The sequence below is a fragment of the Dipodomys merriami genome, unplaced genomic scaffold, assembly GCF_024711535.1.
Source record: "Dipodomys merriami isolate MVZ:Mamm:240054 unplaced genomic scaffold, mDipMer1.0.p SCAF_10, whole genome shotgun sequence".
NCBI classification, from domain to species: Eukaryota; Metazoa; Chordata; class Mammalia; order Rodentia; family Heteromyidae; genus Dipodomys; species Dipodomys merriami.
Window position 1 is genome coordinate 44,429,741 of NW_027202271.1, and position 22,417 is coordinate 44,452,157.

At 40.2% G+C, this 22,417-nt stretch overlaps 1 long non-coding RNA gene across 1 annotated transcript in view; it reads right to left on the minus strand.

The window, feature by feature from the left end:
- Positions 1 to 17,144: 17,144 nt before the first annotated feature.
- LOC138805225 (uncharacterized) overlaps positions 17,145 to 22,417 on the minus strand; it is a 30,585-nt gene continuing 25,312 nt past the window's right edge. The window contains exon 3 of the long non-coding RNA XR_011365471.1: positions 17,145 to 17,243. This is a non-coding gene — a long non-coding RNA (uncharacterized lncRNA). The remainder of the gene's footprint in view (positions 17,244 to 22,417) is intronic.

A 22,417-nucleotide genomic window follows, 5' to 3' on the forward strand; every position in this document is an offset into this window, starting at 1 on the left:
GGAAGGTTACTTAGGCACATTTAAAAGAGGCCTGGTGCCATTAACTCACTGGGATTTCCCCAATGTATGTCTGCTGCCACGTCAGACCAAAGTCACCTGTTATCTGGGTCTAGCTTGAGAAAAAAGTCATAACCTATTTCCATCTCAGGGACTCAGGTTTAGGGAAACAGCGAGTTACTCAGTTAAGGAGATACATAAAAATTCCTAAGCCCACAGGGCAAAAACCAGTTATTTAAGGAAACTCCTGAGTGCCATCTCTTGCGAGAATATGAGTGATTCAGAATATCTGCCTTTTATTTGTCCTTGTGTGTTGGAGGTTATAATGAGACAGGAGGGAAATGTGCAGAGGTGAATGACTTGTCACAGACAGGGTCTGACAACCTGCCCGTCGTCATTAATTTCAGAAGCCTCAGATCTGGAGAATTTTCCAGGTTCCAAGTAATTGCTGCCTCTGTTGCTTTGTTTCCAACCCTCAGAAAAGTGTAAATTATCTCAAAGGCCACTGGGCAAATGTTGCCTTGCCCTTGGGAGTAACCTAGCCCTGGAGAAATATCACTTGAGAGGCATCAAATTCCCTGAGCTTGTCCACACATGTCAGCGTGTGAGAGCTCCTGAGGAAATCGAGATTACAGAAGAAAATATCATCAGATAGCATGCAGGTCTGTTTTTCCCACCTCCCAGGCCTTTTGCTACTGAGCAGATGGTGTCATGGCACTTGTTAGATGCCTGGGCCTGATTCAAGAGCCTATCTTTGCTTTCACTGAGGCAACTGAACTGAAGGGGACCTGGAGAGAATTAATAAACCTCAATATCCCTCTAACATCTTTTCCCTGTGTGATACATCCATTCTCACCTGCTGCTCTCATATTGTACCCCTTTCATCCCTCTGTCTCTTATCGAAAGCCTGCAGAGCTGGAACGTTGCCTCTATCATTCTTAACAGGCTGCACACACAGTCAGACTTTGGCAAATAGTCATGCTCTTCCACTGGAAATCTTTTTCCCAGAGCCTCTTCCCACGTGCTTCCGGGCCAGCAAGGGTTAACTAGATTCCACCCACGAGTCCATCCCTGCAAGACTGACTTGCTTCTACTTGCCCAGCTTGGAACTTCTGCAGCCTGTCAAAATGACTTTTAGATCTGGGGAAAGGAACCATGGGATAACTGTCACAGCCATGGCTGGTGACGAGTGACAGCAAGAGTAATAGTTAATTACACTGAAAAGTGCCCTTTAATTAATAATATACCTTACTTCTTAAATACATTTATACCCTGTGATATCTGTCTGCCAAAGCTACTTATAGATCCTCTCCTGAACCAGGAGCCATGATTCTTCCCAGTTCAAGGGCTTAGAAGGATACTGATGGAAGAGAGGACTCTATTCCTGGCTAGGGTTTCTTCATTCTACTACTACTGGCCATGTGCTAAGAAGAATATTAATAGCCCCGCCAAAGATGTTAGTCAGTGTCAACACAACTCAGCATCTTTGTGGGTCATGAGTTCGTTGTATCTTACTAATTTAATGAATGAATAAATGATAGATAGATGGATGGATGGATAGATAAATGGATAGATGAATAGATAGATGAATGAAGGTTACTTTTGTGTCAGTTTTTTTGTGGCTGACAGGGCCAGTACATCTGGACAAATATTCTAGATGTTTACTGAAGGTACATTTCAGTGGAGATTAACATTTAAACTGGTGAATTTTGAGTAATGCAGGTTACTATTCAAAATGTGAGTAAAGCTCATTTGCTCAGTGAAGGCCTGAAGAGAACAAATAGTGACTTTCTCTAAGCAAGAAGAAATTCTGATAGTAGATGGGCTCCCATCTCTGTATCCTGGGCTGTTGACCCACTCCAGCAGATTCTATTCATACCAAGCTTCTACAGCTACATGAGAACATTCCTTTAAAACATTCTCTTCTTCTCCATCTCTCCTACCCCACTCCTGGTCATCCCTCTTCCTCCCGCGCCCCGCTCCCTGCCCATCTCAACTCCTTTCTTTCTACTCATCTATGTCCTTGCATTCATGAGTGAACACTGGTCTGTCTCAGTCAGAGTTCTACAGGGAAAAAGAAGAAAGACATACATCTAGTTATATACACATACATTTGATCATTTCAATAGATGATGGTTTAAATAAGTCTTTGCTTTCTGACCAATTCTTAAAAGGACATACTTAATGCCAGGCTGCTAAGGCCAGCCCTTTGGGTTAGCTCCTGACTGTAAAACATAAGCCTCCTTCTCATTATTCAAAGGAAATCACCTCTTACCTTTCTGGAGAACAATTGCTCCCTTTAACTATTTGCCTTTGATGGCTCTACATTTTTGCCTCCACAGTCTGTTTGAATAATCAGTACTCATCCATTAGACCCTACATAGAATGCCAGTCGTAAAATGTGGTCATCATCCCCTCTACCCTGCATCACCATGGCTTGTAATGAAGAGAAATGTGTGGGGTAACCAGGAAAGTAGCTGCCATTCTAGTAATAAAGAAAAATGGTCAGGAGTAACCAGGGGAATGGAGCCTGTACTATTTCCTCATATAATTCACATGAAGTAATTACTTTTTTTTTTTTTTAAAAAAGATCCTTCCTTGATTTTGTCTTTGTAAATCCCTTCCAAATTCCTTGCATTCATCACAAAGTAGAAAATTGAACATGTGTAATAAATTAAAAAGATGCAAGATCTCATTTTTTAACCATTAAAAAGACTAATGTGCTAGGCTTAAAAGATAGAAAGAAAGATTGTAGAATTAATAAAAAGGATAATAGGCTGAGAGGTCATTCTTTCTTGTTATTATTTTTGTCTTTACAGACTCAGCTTTCTGTCAGCTACATAGAAAGCCAGCGTCCCAAAGGAATTGGCTTCAAACACATGTGGTATGCCACCAGTGTGACACCTGCTTTCGTGCAGAAGTGGACTTGAGGCCAGCACGCCTCTTCTCATCCTCTGTGTAAGATCAGGACACAGAGCACCCGAGCAGCCGAATGCCCAGTGTACAAAATAAGCACGGGGAGGGCGATGTTTAGAAAGCTGCCCTTTTTCTGGGTTTTCTATTTTCAGCAGTGTAATCTGATTGGAGCTTCTCTAGATGTGGACCCTAGAAAGATTAGGAAAACTCCAAATTTGCCCAGTGTGTTGGAGCACACATGTAGTCCTAGCACGGAGGTGGGGGCAGGGGGTGGAGCTAAGGCAGGGACAGGGGGTGGAGCTAAGGCAGGAGGATTATCAGTTTGGGCCAGCCTGGGGGGCTACATAGTCATAGTTTAATCTCAATTTGTGGGCTTTTTTTTTTAAATAAGAAAAAGAAAACTTCAAATTTCAGTTTTAAAAACATCAAAAGATTTATGGATAATGACTGAATTCACTACAATAATTATGTGTAATTAGTGACATGAATTTCCATCATATTATTCTTTTAACAGTATATCCAGAAACTTCTTTTATACTTTTCTTTTCCTGTACCTCATGTAAATGGGATTTAGTGATTTGCACCCAATGAACAAGAGTGATATATTATTTGCAATGAAAGTAAAGCAGTCCCAAAGTCTATCAAATGATGAATAGACAAAATTGATTCAGTGGAATATTATTTGGCCTTGAATAAAATCCGGATGCTTGTTACACCAGGGGAATACCTTGAAGATATCCTATCACTGGACATATGCCAGACCCAAGAGGTTAAATAACTGAATGACCCATGCAGGAAGCACCTAGTAGGAAAATTCATAGAGAACACACATAGAAGCTTCTGGGGCTAGGATTTGAGACAATCGACAGTTACTATTTCATGGGTATACAGCTTCTGTTAGGATAATGAAAAGAACTGAAAATGGATGGTAGTGATTCATAAGTGATTCATGGGAACGTGTGAATGTCACTGAATGATACACTTTTTTTTTCTTTTTCTTTTTTTTTATTGTGACAATACCGTACAGAGGAGTTACAATTACATGGGCAAGATAATGAGTACAGGGGCTGGGAAGATGGCTCAGTGGTAAAGCGCGTGCCTTGGATGCCTGAGGCCCTGGGTTCGATTCCTCAGCACCACATAAGAAAAAAGAAAAAAGCCGGAAGTAGCGCTGTGGCTCAAGTGGTAGAGCGCTAGCCTTGAGCTGAAGAGCTGAGGGACAGTGCCCAGGCCCAGAGTTCAGGCCTCACGACCGGACCCCCCCCCCAAAAAAAAAGATAATGAGTACATTTCTTATCAAGCATTGTTGCCTCCTCTTTGTTTCCCCTTCCCATCCCTTCCCATACTCCTCCCACCTCCCCTACCCAATCCTCCCTCCCCCCCCCCACCAAAGTAGTAAAGTTCGTTTTTCGACATAACAACTTGTGCATCTCATTGTTGCAATGGGTCCACCTGTATCCCTAGTTAAACAATTTGTTTTGGCCCTTCCCCTCCACAAATTATACCATCAAATACAGTGAAAGCAGGGGTTATACCGTGGGGGAGGGACATACAAAGCAACATAGAAATCATCTTATAAATTTGTTAGAAACAATTGCATGAAAGAAAAAAAAACATTGGAATACTTATCTTGGGGTTCATTCCCCTAACATCAACTTTTCTGACCTTTTCTGCTTGTCTCAGATATATACTAGTTATTGCAAATAAGGGAAACCATGGGACCTATGTTTCCTTGGGGTTGGCTTACTTCACTTTTGAGCTGAGTTCACTGGTAAATTCTACGTTACATATATTTTACCACAGTTTAAAGAAATAACCTCTGCTCCCCACAAAGGACTATACCACCAGCTCTGTCTCTCCTCTCTTTCTTTATCTTTGACCACTCACTTTGGGAGAAACCAGTATTTTGTCCTGAGGCCACCCAGGCAGCAATATGGAGTTGAGCTGAGACTTCCACGTAACACTATGAGCCAGCGAGGACTCCATGCATCTAGAAGCCAGTTCTCCCGGCCCAGGCCCATTTCTCTAGAAGGGACGACTTTCTGAGACACCTTGAGCTAGAGTGGCCTCCTAACACACCCTGGATGTCAAACGCTCACAGAGTGGGTGATAATACCTGTTTGCGGTTCTAACCAACTAATCTTGAGTCCTGGTGTTAATCCTAGTTACTCAGCAGGCAGAGTTCTGGATTTTCACAGACTAGGCAGAAAAGTTCATGAAACTCCATCTCTAATAAATCAACAAACAGTGGAGCCAGAGGTGTGTCTCCAATGGAAGAGCACCAGCAGAGCAAGCAAGTATGAGGCCCTGAGTTCAAACCCCAGTACTGGTTTAAAAAAAGTATAAATAATTTATATATACTAAAATGAACACTAATACTGAATACTATGAAGTGACAGTAATATTAAGTAATAATATCTATACAAAATAAACAAGGGGGCTGGAAATGTGGTTTAGTGGTAGAGCGCTTATCTAGCGTGCATGAAGCCCTGAGTTCGATTCCTCGGTACCACAAAAAGCCAGAACAAAAAGCCGGAAGTGGTGCTGTGGCTCACGTGGTACAGTACTAGCCTTGAGCAAAAGAAGCTCAGATACAGTGCTAAGGCCCTGAGTTCAAACCCCAGGACTGGCAAAAAAATTAAATAAATAAAATAAAGTAGGAAATGCTAGCTACTGAAGCTAGGGAAAATATCTACATCCTGATCCTGTTTGCATTCTTTCTTGCATTCATGTTAAGTTTTCTAAAATGTGCCTGTCCTTCTCAGCTCCTATATGTTCTTTCCCACACTGGTCTATAGGAGAACAAGGATTTTTACTTAACTATAGTATATTATTGTTCCATCTGTGTACAATAACTCAAAATTGACACTTCAAATGTATAATCTGGATTTTTTTTTGGGGGGGGTCCAGTTGTGGGGCCTGAACTCTGGGCCTGGGTGCTGTCCCTCAGCTCTAGGTTAGAGCTCTACCACTTGAGCCACAGCGCCACTTCTGGCTTTTTTCTTTTTGTTTATGTGGTGCTGAGGAATCGAACCCAGGGCCTCAGGCATGCAAGGCAAGCGCTCTACCACTGAGCCACCTTCCCAGCCCTAATCTGGATTTTTGACTGTGTACTGGGGGTTCCAAATAATATATATGTGATTGTGGGAAAACATTACACTAAATGGGAACTAGGTAGGGTAATACCTGCTCCTGTTTCTTTTCTCTTTCTCCCTCCTCACACTCTTCATAAAGTACTGATAGAATGGTGAAATCAGTTTGTACACTTCTGTAGGGCTTACAATGATAATACATACAGCAATAATGTTTCATCATCATTCACTAACATCTTGTACAGACTGGATAAGAAACACATGGAAGGTAAGGCTTAGGAATCTGATTGTCCCAGGAAGAGTGGTACCTATCTGCAGAATAGCTCAGCTGTGGAAGACTTGTTTAGCAACAAAAGAAAGAATGAAGAAATAGCCAAAATCACTGAATATTACTACAGTACTTGGGAGGCTGAGGCAGAAGAATAATGACTTCAAAGCCAGTTTTGCTCACAAAGCAAGATCTTCTCTTAAAAATAAAGGAGAAGAAAAGCATGCTATGTTCTGGAGATAGGCGTTAATGCTTATATTCTGAATACTGAATATTACAGAATACTCTGGTGGTGAAGTGTGGCTCAGATTCTTTTTTTTGTAATTGTTATTATAAAGGTGATACACAGTTATAGAAGTCAGGTAATGAGTACCTTCCTTTTTAGACAGTGTCACCCCTTCCCTCACTCTCTTCCAGTTTTTCCTTCCCATCCCCACCCACAAATTGTATAGTTCAACACAGTGTCTAGTGAGTACCACTGTTGCATTTGTTTACCCTTTATCCCTCCATTTCTGTATCCCCCTTGCCCTCCCAAAGACAGATAACCAAATAAGACAAAAAGAAAAACAAAAGCAAAAACAGCAACAAAGAAAAAACCCTCTTGTTCCCATTTCCTGGAGTTCATTTCAATAAATATTATTTTATATGATCAGAGGCACTTACAGTCATTGAGTCTTTGTGTTCCTCTTCTAAGAATATTCTCCTTTGGTCTCACTGTGTGTGAATGTCTATAATTTACCATGTTCTGGTGTATATTAGATCTAGCTTCTGCATATGAGGGAACACATGTGCCATAGGTCTCTCTAAGCTTGGCTTACCTCACTTAACATGATTAGTTTTAGGTCCATTCATTTCCCTGTAAATGACATAATATTATTCATTCGAATGGCTGTGTAAAATTGTATTGCATATAGGTACCATGTTTTTTTTTTAATCCACTCATCTATTGTAGGGCAACTGGGCTGTTTCCATAACAGTGGCTATTGTGAATAATGCTGGCTCAAATTTTTACAGGTATCAGATAGATAAGACATCAATAGCACTGATACCACAAGACTTCTGGCATTTTAAGTCCTCCATTCATTCTCTCTTGCAAACTCCTCATAGACAGGAGAAAGTCATTACAGTGTTAGCATCTTCGATTGTTTAAGGCTTTGCAAAGTAAGGTAAAGTAGGAGGCCGTAGATTGGGCTCTCCTGGCTGCTAGTTTTACAAGGTAATCAGATACAATCTTGGGCATGACTTTAGTCTCTCTGGGGCTTCCTCAATGTTGTCTCCCGGGCTCCTTCTACTCTGGATGTCTAAACTGAATGAGATGATCCTTTGAAACTCCTTCCAGCTGGATAATCTTTAATTCTATGGGTTGGTCTGGATGCCCCCAGGCCTTCCCCTAGGACATTCCTAGAGAGCCATCCTACTATGGCAACTGAGATGGATCAAATCATTTCCCCATCTCATCATCTGTCTTCCAAGAGCAGAAGTTTAGCTGGTCTGAAAAGTCCATAACTATGAGTAAGTTTAAAAGCAAATAGTTTGTGAATATCTACTGCCCAGGTTTGTTTTTAAGTCTCATCTCAGTACTCCTACCAAGTAGGAAATGCCTAGCTGCATGTCCCATTCCATCAGATGGCAGGCCTGGGAAGTCTACCTAGAGAGACAAGGGCACTTACATAAAAGTCAATCTGCTACATGAACATGAATGGCATAAAGCTAAGAAGGAATGATTTCCAGACACTCAACTATGTTACTTTCAACATTTTGGCAAGGACTCTGACAGCAAATGAGGTTAGCTAGTACTCAGAACATCTTCAAGGAAAGTGAGACAGCAAGAATTGCTTTCCCTACCCCCCCCCCCAAAAAAAAACACTGGTTCTATTTCTCATCAAATGGAAGAATCCTTGCATGTGAGTTTTCAACCAGACATGTGGGCAGATCTCAAAGTCAGATCTGATAGTGGCTTAAGGGTTGATAGCTTCCCCAGGGAGGAATGGAACAATTTGCTGGAAACTTCCCATCCCCATCATTTGACCTTAAAGCTTCAGAAGAAATGAAAAGAAGAATCTCTTGACAAAAACGAATGGGGATCCCTGCTGTCATGTATTACTGTTCCTTTAAGATCCCATGGAAATAAAAGATAGGTCAAATCTATTAAGAGAGTAGAAGAGGCATTTCCCTCAGGAAAACTGGAGAATAATAGAAAAGGACCTTTTCTGACAAAGCATGAGTATCTTTTGGTGTGTTTGATTTTTTGTTTCATATTTATTTGCTTTGAGTGAGGGAGAAATAATTTAATTTGGGTATAAGAATAGTTCATTACTGAAAGAAAAAGGGAGAGAACTTCAAAGATGGGGCCCCCTGCAGTTCACACATTGTATGAACTTACCCTGGGTCCTTTGGCCTTTCCCATTCCCTTTCCTTTGGTAATTCTCCCTTTATCCTCCCAACCTATAGAGAATAATCAGGAAGCTGAGCTCCAACGGCCCAGTCTTGAAAGACATTTTATTGTTCTCTCCAGCTTCCCAGTAGACTGTACCACTAGAATTATTTCCATCATTGGGGAGGCAGATGGGGGTGGGGGTGGAGAGTTGAGCAAACCTTTCTCTAAATTACAACATATTTTTGTATTAATACACGACAGGCCATCTGTTTAGCTCCTGAAGTAGAGAGAATTTACTAGACATCTAAGAGTCCTTCACAAAGGTCTTCACAAAAGAAACTAGAGATGGTACAATGATTTCTAAACTCACAATTTCTGGCTTACTGCTGATGTTCTCCATATATTGCCAGTGTTTGGTTATATAGACAAAGGAGAAGTGAAAGCTTTTATATTTCAGCTGACCTTTCAAGAGACAAGAAGTAATTTTGTTTGAATTCTCCATTTCAGTACAAGACAATAACAGCTGGGCAGGGAGTTTGCCTAACAGTTTGTAAGCTTTATACTCAACTGCAGTTGTTGGATTGACATTTTATATTAAATCAATAGAGCATTGTTATTGAGACACCAGACCATTGCAACTTCAAGAAGATACTTTACCAAGTAATTTTTGCTAGATTTCTAGTGTTCCCACAACTGTACAGTCTAATGCTCCATTCGAAGGAAGGAGACATTCTAGCAGAATGATCTGGAATCTGAAGTTCTGGATTTGAAGATTCACTGCATCACTTACTTATAAACGGTGCGATATTGAGAGGGCACAGGATAGAGGGGAAGAATATAGGCTTTGAGCACAGACTGTCTCCTAAGGTCCAGATCGCAAACTGATGCAGGTAAAAATGCTTTTTCAACAGTGACTGGCATATAGTGTGAAATAATTGTTAGTTATAGTGACATTCATTCTTTCTAAAAATATCTGCCCACAGCACCAAAGCCAGAAGAAAACAATAAATAAAAGTGAACTAATCCAGGAGAACTCTAGGAAAAGTTCCAAATTTGGCACATGTGAGAAGCAGGTAGCCCTTCAGCCTCCTTGATATTCTGCTCTCTCCTGCCAGAAGTTGACATTCCTCCTGTAACTCTGAACCCTAGCTCCAAAGATTTTTCCCTCTGTCCCTCTCCACACCCACCCTTATCAATGAAATTCCATCCACAACTACTCTACCATGGTAGAATAGAATGACTTGGTCATTCTAGGATGACAATTTATTTTTAATAAATCACATCTGCTTTAATGGAAGTTGTTAATTTATAGTTGTGATCTTCAGGTATTATGTATACATTGTACAAAATATAGATTTCCTTTTTTTCTGGGATGAGAGATCCGAATTGAGAACTTCAGGTACTCTTGGGGTAGGTAAGGATATTTTAAGGCAGGTGGAACATTTGTTTTTACTTGAATCCCAGCTAAACTGCTATTTGGGCATCCCAAATAGCACTCCCAGAGTTGAGTGTTTCATACAAAAGGATTGTAGACAGGTTTGGGGACGGAAGTACAACACTGTGCTTAAATACATTATTAGGTTGACAGGCATGACATCAAGGCCCAAGTGTTACTGGCCTTGCAGTGGCAGGGTTGCTGTCAACAAATCATGACAAATTGAACCAGCCAAATCTTTCAGTCACAACTGGTTTTCATGAAGACACAGATATATACCTGCTGGATGTTCCAAACGGGAAACCTGAGGCTGAAAAATAATGCTAGCAAGCAGAGAAAAAGAAAATGCCAAAGGCCCAGCCTTAGCTTCCATCCTCTATCAAAAGGAGTCAAGAGGAAGGGGACTTAAGTTCTAGGTCCATCCCTGCTACTAATTGTCTACGTCTCTTTAGCAAGCCATTACCTGCTCTCAAGTTTCTATTTATAAAACTGAGGGCAGACCAAGAACACCATCTTGTCACCTTCTTCAACTGGGAAGTTCCAATGTGGTTTGGGGAAACCTAAAGTCCCACAGGGCAATTCAAATGCCACTCCAGTAAAAGGCAACAGTCTTCTAATCATAAGAAGTTATGAGGAAATCAAGATGCTGAGATCAATGCAGGAGAGACAAGTAATAAGGGATACAATGAAGAGTACAAAGATTGGATCTAAGATCACCAACCGAAAGGTTACACAAATGGCCCTCAGCACTAGCTGAACCCTAAGAAAAATTTTTAAAAGAAGATTTGAAAACTACAGAGGTTCATATGGGACTTTCTGAGTATAAGGCATTACCTTTAGTGCATTTTATTTATTTTCTTTTTCATTTATATCATAAAGGTGATATACAGATGTGTTACAGTTGTAAAAGTCAGACATTGGGCACATTTCTTTTTGAACAATGTCACCTCCTCTCTCATTTTCTCCCAGTTTTCTCTCTCCTGATGCTCCTCCCCAGCAAGCTTATTTTAAAAGCTCCCCATGTGATTCTAATTTTCAGTCAGCGACTAGCATTCATGATAGACCAGACTAGTTGTTGTTTAACAAATAGAAGAAAGGGTAGTAGTAATGGACTTCTGAAAGTGACATAGGATGATGGTAAATTGAATACATATGAGAAACAAAAGTCAGGAACAATGACTAATTAGATCTCAAGCTAGGGAGCCTACAAGAAGGATGAACTATAGTAAACTTCCTGGGAATGGTGGAGAATAAAAGGATTTGGAAGGAAGACAATACAATGCCTTTGAGTTGAAGAGGACAGCAGGAAGTCTCAATAATTCCAAATCTGAGAAATTTTAACCTTGAATTAATTTACTCATTAGTTTGTTGTTGTTGCTGTTGTTGTTTTTCAGAAACCCAGCTGAAACAAAATGGCAGTAATGCTGAAATACGAAGAAATCTGTACTTCTGTGTTTTTGTTGCTGTGATTGTTTTTGCTTATTAATTTAGTTTTTGTGTATTTGGTCTTTTTTAATCTGCTTGATTAACATCTTTCAGGGATGCTTTGTAAATATTTTGCCTATTTATGAAAGTTATGAACACAGTTTCAGAAAAAAAAAACACAAACATTTAAACTTTTCTTTGGAGCCCAGGTTGTGAATCCCTTATTTAGCTAAGAGCTATGGGACAACAAACCAAAGATTTTCCTGTCATATTTATTATGCTTACTATTGTTGGTATTTCAAGATGGTGAGTTATAGACAGAAGGAGAATATTACTAAAAGGAAGAATCATTAGGAAAAGGATGTATTATATGGAAAGCTTTTTATTTTTTGTAATAAAATGATGATTGCTGAGTCTCAAGAGGAAGTGTTGCTTTTTTCATAAATGCGTTAGAGCATTTAAGATCTTCTTGTTCTTTTTCTTCTGTTAAAATACTGATGTATTATGGATACCTGTCCTTGAAACCTCCTGGCAATCATGAAAAGTCATGCCAACTCATGATAACTATCTGCTTGAATAGTTCTGCATTTTTTACAAATAGCCTTTCAGTGTGGACTTGGAAACAGCTTTTGTTCATTCCAATAGAAATAGGCAGCTTGATTTCCGGTACTCTGTTTTAATTTGGGTTTTACCAGCCTGTGATTTTATTGAAAGTGAAATCCATATTCTTGTTTAGTTTTAGCATTTCTGACTCTGAAACAGGAAAAATCACAGCTTCAACAACAAAACGAAGTTCTGGCATCTTTCTTAAAAGGCATGTGGATAAGACTTCATCTTGGTAAATGTTCACAAATTACTCATAATTATAGAGTTGAAATATACATCAACAGGATTAGGAAACCTTCTTGAATTCAGTGAAATAATTAGGAATATGGGAGGAAAAAAAACTTCTTTACCATAGACTTACCAACAGGAGTCTATGTTTGCATCAAGGTTAGTAAAGAAGAGATGTGGGAAGGGAATCAAGTTGATGACCAAAAAGATGGAGTTCCATAGAATTCACAAACTTTATAGACCATGATAATGACAATTTGCCTTGTGAAGGTTAAAATGTGTTTGTGACTTTAACTAACTATCCTATCCTACAATACTGTGAAATATGTGAAATTTATGTAATCACCTAATCTCAATTTAAAAAAGGAAGAAAAGTGAGAGAAGGGATGGGTTAGGAGCTATGGGTGACAATGTTATCAGACTCTTTGTATTCATATACTGTTTTGTAGAATGGGAACTTCTTTGTACAACCACTTAAAGATAATAATTTTTTTAAGAAGATGGAGTTCATATACCTGAGCTCTCTATTTCCATGTAGATCTTCTGCAACTAGTGATCAGGACTAGGACCTCCAGCGAGATGTGTAGGAGACTTCTCTATCAGACCATGGGAGATAGATAAAAAAAGAGAAAGCTGTTTTTCTATGGTTTCAGTCTTAGTCCTGTTAAAGGTTGACCAAAATTTGAGTTCCCTCAAAGCTACAAGCTGTCCAGATCACAATGGAGGGGAACCCCAAAAGATCACGAGGAACATTGCAAATGTATGTGCTGAATTCAACAATGCTGGGAACTATCCCCTGGTGAGGGAAAGGAAAGCGAGATTTGGAAGAATAAGGTAGTTGTGCTTCCTAATTCACCTGAGATAACTGTTTTCACACTGATAGAAGGGAGCTGTTCTCTGACAAAAACACTCTCCAGGGGAATTTTATGTTCTCTTATCCATATGGGCCTGCCCATATTAACAATTAAATAACACAGCAAAAACAAGAAAAAAATCTATCAACAGCTGCAGCCTGAACTTGAACCTCAGCCTGTGTGGCAACAACTCAAAGATCATACTCCATACTGTAGAGAGGAGCCAGTATTAAATATTCTGTAAGAAAACTTTGAATCCTATGACTTGACAATGGTTGTCACTCTGATACTAATTCTTCAGAGTGGAATTTCAGGACCCAATCAAAAGACAATGCCTGCAATAATGTTCATGTTGATTCTGCTACTGTAACATCTTCCATGTATATTTACAAGATTCTGAACTACTGCCCAAATGGGGACACCCCTGGCTCAATGGATGAGAGTAAAGTCAGCTGGCAGATTGATGACCCACCTAGAGAAAGACAAGGCAGGAGAGGCTACAGGTAGTCTCAGAATAAAGAAAAACCTTAAAATAAATGCACAAGGTACTTGCTTAAGTTGTATTGTTGTTGTCAGGGTCATCTTTAAAATAATAATCTCACCAGTATAATAACAATAAAAATAATAATAACAAATAAGCAATTAGAAACCAATGATGTCTTAAAAACATTCATTTCCTCTTCATAATGACATCATAAGAAGGACTAAAATAATTTCCAAATTAGAAAACCGAGAGACCAAGAAATTCAAAGTTAGGCAGCTAGAATGTGTCAGAGCTAGGATGCTGAGGATAAAGTCTATTGACAATAGCAGGCAGGTACCTGTGGTAGGTAGCATGGCCTCTCAAAGAAGTATGTATCTAGAACCTGGATACTTCATGTTATAATGAAAAGGGAGACTTGGGGTTGCAGATAGATTACAGGCTACTAATCAACTGACCTTAAAATGAGATTATCCTAGATTCTCTGCTCAGCTTAAATACAACCACCAAAGTACAAAAAGGAAGTCGAATGAGGCTCTCAGTTGCTTGAGCAAGCAATTCTTTGCTAGAACAGCAATTGCTGGCGTTCCAAGATGGGAAAGCAGGAATCTGTTTTAGAAAACAGATTCATCTCTGGCCCCCAAGAGACAATGTAGCCTGCTGATCTTGACTCGAAGTGTAAGGTAGAAATTTGTGTGTTTTTAAGTCACTAATTTTTGCAGAAGCAATAAGAAGCTAATACTAGAAACTAACATGATACTTATGAATTAATTTGGATTATGTAGGATTTTCTATGTGAAAGCAAGACAATATTTTTATGGCATCAATGCATTACCTGAGCTGGCTCTATCAGTGAATGGAAATTAACTTCCTGAATGTTCTCATCTCTTGATGTCTAAATTAATGGCTCAGCCAAGCACTGGTGGCTCACACGTGTAATCCCAGCTAGTCTGTAATCCTAGCTACTCAGGAAGCAGAGATCTGAGTATCACAGTTCGAAGTCAGCCTGGGCAAGAAAGTCCATGAGACTTTTATCTCCAATGAACTACTCAGAAAAAGTAAGCACTGGGGCTGTGGTTCAAGTGGTAGAAACACTAGCCTTATGCAAAAAGAAGCTCAAGGATAGAGCCTAGGCCCAGGACAGGCATGTACACATAAAACAATGAGTCTACTTCTTTTGAACAGAGGTAGAAGAAATACTAGAGCCTCTTGCTAAAAGAGACCAAGAAACAATGAATCATCTGCAATCTAGGTCCTGACCCCCATAATGCCATTCTATTATCTTCTCCAAGGAAATGTAGAAAAGAAGTTGAAATGAGGGACTTGATGCCAAATAGAAATGGATGTTGTGATCACTTTACCATCACATGTACTCAAAAAATCAATAATAAAATAATAAAATTGGCAAGGTACAGAGAAGAAATTAACAGGGCCCTGAGTAAACATGACACGCAAATTCCCAAAGCATTCCATAAAACACAACAAAACCAAGCAGAGGATGCGCTGACTGCTAAATAGACCTGAAAAGTCAATCATCTGAATCTATTTTTCTCTGGTTGTAAAATGGAGGGAGTCATATTCTCCTTTCTGTATGTCCCCTTTCTTTCCTCTCTGTTTCTTTCAGAGTTACAGCCAAGAAATTGCCACGCTTTTTCCTAATCAAATAGGGAGAATTCTGTTTGTCCTGTATAAAACTAATGCAGAAAAAGTTCCCTTATTACCATGACAGGTGTGTGGAATTCACAAAAACTGAAAGATTAAATTTGATCATTTCATGTGTTGTCTTTGTTTTCTCCTCTCTGCTTTACAAGACAAACACTGTTCCTTGGCCTTTCACAACTTACTTATCATTTCTACAGGTGTAAGTAGATCAATTCAAGAAGCCCAGTTCCCAAAAAGATCATATCCTTTAGTGACAAAGATTTTTGCCTCTGATCAGAATTCAATTCAGAAAGGGGAGTGTTTAAAATACTAGGCACTATTCTATGTATCTCACACAAGCTTACCCATTTTATTTTGTTGTATCTGTAGACAAGGCAACTAGGCACAGATTGGTCCAGCAAACATCCCAAGATCACACAGCTAATAAGTAGTAGTAGGAGATTTGAACCCAGGCAAATCTAGTTTTATAGTAGGTGCTCTTACTATTTTGTTGTTGTTGTTGTTGGTTGTGGGGCCTGAACTCGGCCTGGGTGCTATTCCTCAGCTCTTCAGCTCAAAGCTAGTAGTGCTCTACCACTTGAGCCATAGCATCACTTCCAGCTTATTTCTGCTTATGTGGTGCTGAGGAGTCGAACCTAGGGCCTCATGCATGCAAGGCAAGCGCTCTACCACTGAGTCACCTTCCCAGCCTACTCTTACTATTTTTGATGACATATATTACCTCTTGCAGGAGTAGCAAAGTCCAAGGATGATAGGTAAAAAAAATATAGATGAGAGCTGAGCGCTGGAGCCTCAAATCTGTAATCATCAGGAGGCTAGAAACCAGAGAATCAAGGTTCAAAGCCAGCCAAAACAAAAAAGTTCTGTGAGATTCCATCTCCATAATCTAGAAAAAGCTGGGCTGGGGGAAATGGCTCAAGAGGTAGACCACCAGACAAGGAAGCAAGCTGAAGGAATGTGAGACTCTGAGCTCCAACACAAGTACCACCACCACCACTACCCAAAACAAGAGAGAGAGAATACAGATTAGAAGAAAATAAATCATGAAGACACTTGAAAGCCAGGCGCTGGTGGCTCACACCTGTAACCCTAAGTACTCAGGAGGCTGAGATCTGAGGATCACAGTTCAAAGACAGCCCAGGCAGAAAAGTCCATGAGACTCTTATCTCAAATAAACTAGTCAGAAAAAGTTGGAAGTGGCACTCTGTCTCTAGCCTTGAGCAAAAGAAACTCAGGGACAGGGCCTCAGCCCAGAAATCAAGCCTCAGGACAAACCAAAAAAGAAAAAAAGAAAGAAACACTTGAAATAGGTATTATTTCATTGAAATCAAATGGCATTTTCAAACATTCATAATGAAGCATTAATGTTTTATCTGGGGGCAGGAAACTCAGCCTGATTAACCAGAAGCCCAACCGGGAGTCCTGAAAAGGACATTGCTGTTACTTCTCACGATTAACCATCCGTACCCAAAACCAATCTTAAGGGTTTTCAAGGGTGGCCAGACTATCAAGGCTGATTTCTTGGAAAGAAGAACAATTTTCATTTCAAGGAGATGAAGTGGACATTTTCTTGGCCAAACATTTGATAATGTTTTATTGGAAATACCTCTATTTCTTCTTCTTAAACCAGACCTGTAATTTTTGTTGTTTTTGTTTTAGTTGCTTAAATCACCCCTCCTTTTATCCCTCCCCCCCAAAAAAAACCCCAAAAGACCATTGGTACCATTTACTTCTTCTCCATTCATTCAGTGGTAATGAAGGAGAGGCTATGGCCCTCTGAGTTCTCACTTACCATTCATTTAGGATTCCCATCAAGTCCCGTGCCTGATCTCTGCCACTCAGCCACATGTGTTTCTTTCTCTTACACACAGACTCCTTTTGGCCACCAGTAAACACACTGACCTTTGAAATATGGAAAGAAAAGCGCTTTGAAATAAAACTGGCACAAGCAGAGGTCAGACAGCCGTCATCTGGAGGCTGAAACAAAGAGGAGCATAGTTTTCAAGCTGTCTTAGTAATTATCCCAAGCAGTTACCACTCAGGCTCCAGTCTGAGCATTGCTCCCCAAACAAACAGCGGAGGTCTGAGAAAGCACATAGGGTACTTTGTTGATGTAGCCTACTGACGGTGCAAAGCCCCTAGCTAAGAATCACATGTGGCTGTTGAGTGTTTTCCAGAGCTCCAGGCTTTTTCCTTTCTTCCTTCCCCTATTAAACCCCTCTGCTCTTCTTGGCAAAAGCCTTCAGGTGAGGTAAGTGCCAATTAACAACAAAGAATGTGATGTATTTTGAGTTTATGGCTGAGAGCGGAGTTCTCATGAAATGCATTCTTTTTCCTCCAGAAGCCTCGATTGGATTGAGAGCAAGAATTCTAAGTGTGGCTGAAATTTGGTTCACTATTGCTACTGCTTAAGAAATGATTTCCCTTTTTAAGGTTTTTTTTTTGTTTTTGTTTTGGGGTTTTATTTTGTTTTTATTTTTGTTTTGGGATCCCCCCCCCCTCCAAAGCAAAAGCAAGGTAGGCCAACCCAGGAAAGAACAAAAGCAATTTTGGAAATTTCAGTTGCCAAGCGAACTGGAGCAGTAGGCTCAGCAAATTGGTCTTTCAAGGGGGGTGAGGCGGGAAGAAATCTTAAATTTCTTTTAGGTTCTTGGAAAATAAATATGGTCAGATTTCAGAATGAGTGGGTGAGATAAGAATATCCAATCTAACAATCTCTAAAGCTTTTTCTAGCTTTACAATTTAGCTTGCATTTTTCTGTTTTAGAAATGGTTTTGTCCTGTCATGATCATTTGAATGTTATCACATCAATTTATGAAAAATAGCTTTGTGCATTATTTTTAGACTGTAAGGATCTGGACTTCGACCAATCAAATGATGTGATTTTATATCCCAGTGCCCTTAATTACCTAAAGGTTTGGCCATCGGACCATAAATAAATGAAAATATATTACCAAACAATTCCTCTAATTACTAATTGTACTCTATTGTTTAATATTTTCAGAGCCTGCTGAATTTAGCAAAGGGAATGACAGATGCATATTTAAATGCATGCAAATGCTACATCCAGGCCACACTTTAATATCTTGTTTTGCATTCATAATTTTAGTCTTGTGATTTGTATTTTCATTTACTTGGGAACAAAGACTTTCTTCTTTCCCCACATGGGAAACAAGGCAAGACTTGTTTCTGGCGGCATTTGAATAGTATTCCTGAAGAAGCGGAGAACCGAATGGTTCAGGATCTGCTCTCACCACCTGCTTTACTGGCCCCTAGCAGGGGCTGTGTTCACAACTCATTGAAAAGGAGAAAATATGCAATCAATCAATTGCTTTGTCATGTAATGGCAAGCAATAATATTTTTTGTATTAAAATGGAATAGAATGATGTTTGGAAAAAAATACCATGTTTAAAGGCAGTCTTTTCAACTAGAGGATGCAGACACTGCTAGGCCTTGTCAGGGTCCATTTCTTTTCATCTGGGGCTGCAAAAGGCCACATATTCTAGTCTCACCTGAAATTAAATAAAGTGGTGGTAGTGGTAGTGGTGGTGTGGTGGTGGTGGTGGTGGTGGTGGTGGTGGTGTGTGTGTGTGTGTGTGTGTGTGTGTATGGTGTCAGTGGTGGTGGTGGTAGTGGTGTGTATGTGGTGTTGGTGGTATGTGTGTGTATGTGTGTGTGGTGATAGTGGTGTGTGTGAGTGGTGGTGGTGGTGTGTATGTGTAGTGGTAGTGGTATGTATGTGTAGTGGTAGTGGTATGTGTGGTATGTGTCTGGTGGCAGTGGTAGTGGTATGAGTGTTTATATGTGGTGGTGGTGGTAGTGGTGTGTGTGTGTGTGTGTGTGTGGTGGTAGTGAAATGTGTGTATGTGTACGGTGGTGATGGTAGTGGTGTGTTTGTGTGGTGATGGTGGTGGTAGTAATGGAGCTTGAACATGGTATCTGAGTGCTGTCCTTTAGCTTGTTGTGCTCAAGCTTGCTAGGAATAGTGTAGGTGAACAAGGCATGCTGTTTTCAGATGACGTATACCACGTTCTGCCCTCTGCCTCCAATCCTGCTGCAGAGAGGGAGGGCCCACAATGGCAGAAGCTGCAATGGAATATTCCATACCACAGCATAGTCAGTTGCATGCTGAGCAGCCCACAGAGAACACAGGGCCTCTCTGCTCATTGAAAACAAAACAAGACAAAAAACCTTCATCACTATTGCTTTCCAATGTTTGCAAATTAGTGGAGACCTCAAAGAAATCAGGACTGAGCCAAAGAAGCACTGGCAAAGATTGACAGATAGCACTGTGTGGACCTCTCCTGCCAGCACCATATTTGCTTGTTTTCTCACCAAGTGTGGTGAGAACCCTGGGTATGCCCTTGCTTGCAAGTAGCTCCCTGAGTTCTTTCAGCCCAGTGTTGTAGAAAAGACTGGAAGCTGCCATTGACCAGAAGCATTGTTAATGGATGAATGGGAAGTTTTCCTGACTTTTGGATGCTTGCAGAACTGAAAGCTATTGAATTCTAATTTCAAGATTGACCCAGAGTCCTGGCAACATGGATAAGGATCTGTGGAACCAAGCTGTGACTAATGAAGAAAATCTTCACTTATTCTAACTTTTATGAGTTTTAGTCACTAAAGCATACTGTTGTCATTCTTACATATAGGAAAGATTTGAAATCACTCTGCCCCTTCATGGCAGAATGTGTTTGTCAACAAAAAGAATGTTACACTAAACTTTTGTGAGGAACATAGAATATAATTGGGTAATATGCAAAAAATTATGAAGGTGTAAAAAATAAAAATAAAAAATTATGAAGGTTTGTTTAAATAAAAAAGAATTGATATTGAAAATATTTTACTCTAAATAATTTATTTAGAAATAAAATAAAATATAAAAAAATAATTTATTTAGGTAGGCCCTCATAGACCAAATTTGAATTCATAATTCTTTATAATGTCCATCATTGAAAATGTTCACATGGTTATAGTAGTAGCTATTTTCTTCCAATCATTCTGACCTGAAGAAGTCTTGTTATAAAAAAAAAAAAAAAAAACGGAGAGCTGCTAGGCACCAGTGGCTCACACCTATCAGCCCTAACTACTCAAGAGGCTGAGAACTAAGAATTAGAGTTTGGGACCACACTAGGAAGACAAATGTGAAGGACTCTTTTCTCCAAATAAACAGTAAAACAGCTGGTGGAGGTGTAGCTCAAATGGTAGAGCACCTGCTGTGAGTGGAGAAAGCCTATGCCAACTTGACCATGATTGGCAGCACACCCAACCACTATAGGCAGAGAATGCTGCTCATCTTAGCCTAGACACTCTCAACCAATGATGAATAAAAATCTTCCTCCTCTCCTCCCCTCCCTCCTCCTCCTCTTCTTCTTTCTTCTTTCTTCTTATTTTGTTGGTTGTGGGGATTGAACTCAGGGCCTGGGCACTGTCCCTGAGCTTCTTTGTGCTCAAGACTAGCACTCTACCACTTGAGCCACAGTGCCACTTCTGGATTTTGAGTGGTTAGAGATAAGAGTCTTACAGGGACTTTTCTGCCGGGGCTGGCTTTGAACCATGATCCTCAGATCTCAGTCTTGTGAGTAGTTAGGATTATATGCGTGAGCCACTGGTGCCCAGTTAAATATCCTTTGAACTGAGGACATTGCTCAAGTGGTAGAGCCCTTGCCTAGTGAGTGTGAATCCTTAAATTCAATTCCCAGTGCTGGAAAAAAAATATATCCATTGGGTAGGATGACTCTGGAACATACATACATACATATATATATATATATGGGCTTTACGTAAGACTCAGCTCCAGCTATCTACCCTTCCATGGCTGGCCTTTCTTCTTGCTCACACCTGGGCTGGCTTCAAACTGTGATCTTCAAATCTTAGCCTCCTTAGTAGCTAGGATTATAGTCATGAGCTACTGGCACTGAGCTACAGTGATTCATCAGCAGTTTCTTAGCCCCACATGTTTGGACAGAACATCATGGCAGCTCAAAAGGTTCTTCATCTCATGACATACACAAAACAGAGAGCAACAGAGAGGGACCTGGGACAAGATTTAGTCCACAAACACATGCCCCCATTACCTTCCTCCATTAGCTGGGCTCCACCTCCAAAAGTGCTCAGGACCTCTCAAAATGGAGCTACCAACCAGACATAAGTATTCCTCACATGAGCCTGTACAGTAACAGTTCCAATTCAAACCATAAAAGCCAGAGATGAGATCTACCTGTAACCACATATTGTGACAGATGCAGCGATTATTCTCTTTAAGAAACTATTTCACTACTGCATTTCTACTTGTATCACTATTTCTCGATATGTTTTCAGTGTGAATGAAAGGCTCAAATGCTTTGTATCTTCAGCATCCAGTGGCCTCTTGGACACCATTTGAATTCACTGCACTGGAAATTTCTTTATTTGATGGCACTGGGGTTTGACTCCAGTGCTATCAAATCCTAATCTTGTTAGGCAGGCTCTGTATGACTTGAACCACCATCCCCATCCCTTGCACTAGTTTCTCAACTTCTCAAGAGCAAGCATCGTATTCTCCCTCCTTTCCATTACTGGCTACCTGACAAAAACATGCAATGAATAAATGGAAACAGTTGCTGGTGAGTCACAGGTTTCTCTGACCTTTATGGCTGCAGGCACTGAGGTGCTGTGTAAACTCTGTTCGTGCCGAAGCTCAGGATTCAGTGCTGTTCATCATCTGTCCTGTCCCAGATCCTAGCCCCAGGCCTAGAGCATGATAAGAACATTTTCATAAATGGAAAGAAATCATGGCCTATAGAAACTGTATGGTGCTGTAGAGCAGGATGGAAAAGCAGCCAAAGCATCAACAAGATTAATAAAAGGCCTATTCCGTTAGTCCAGAAGGAGGCACTAAGTAAGGGCAAAGAGCTGGCAATGCTCTACTGTTCCTTTGTAGAAATCCTTGATGTGGGCTGTGAAATGTCAAATCCAGATTTGATTAAGCTCAACTTGAAATCCCCAAGGCAAATGTGTATCCATGGTCTTAATGTAATTATTGGAGCCACCTCTGTCTGCTGCTTTCAAAAGGGCTGAGCTAGCACCCCATCAT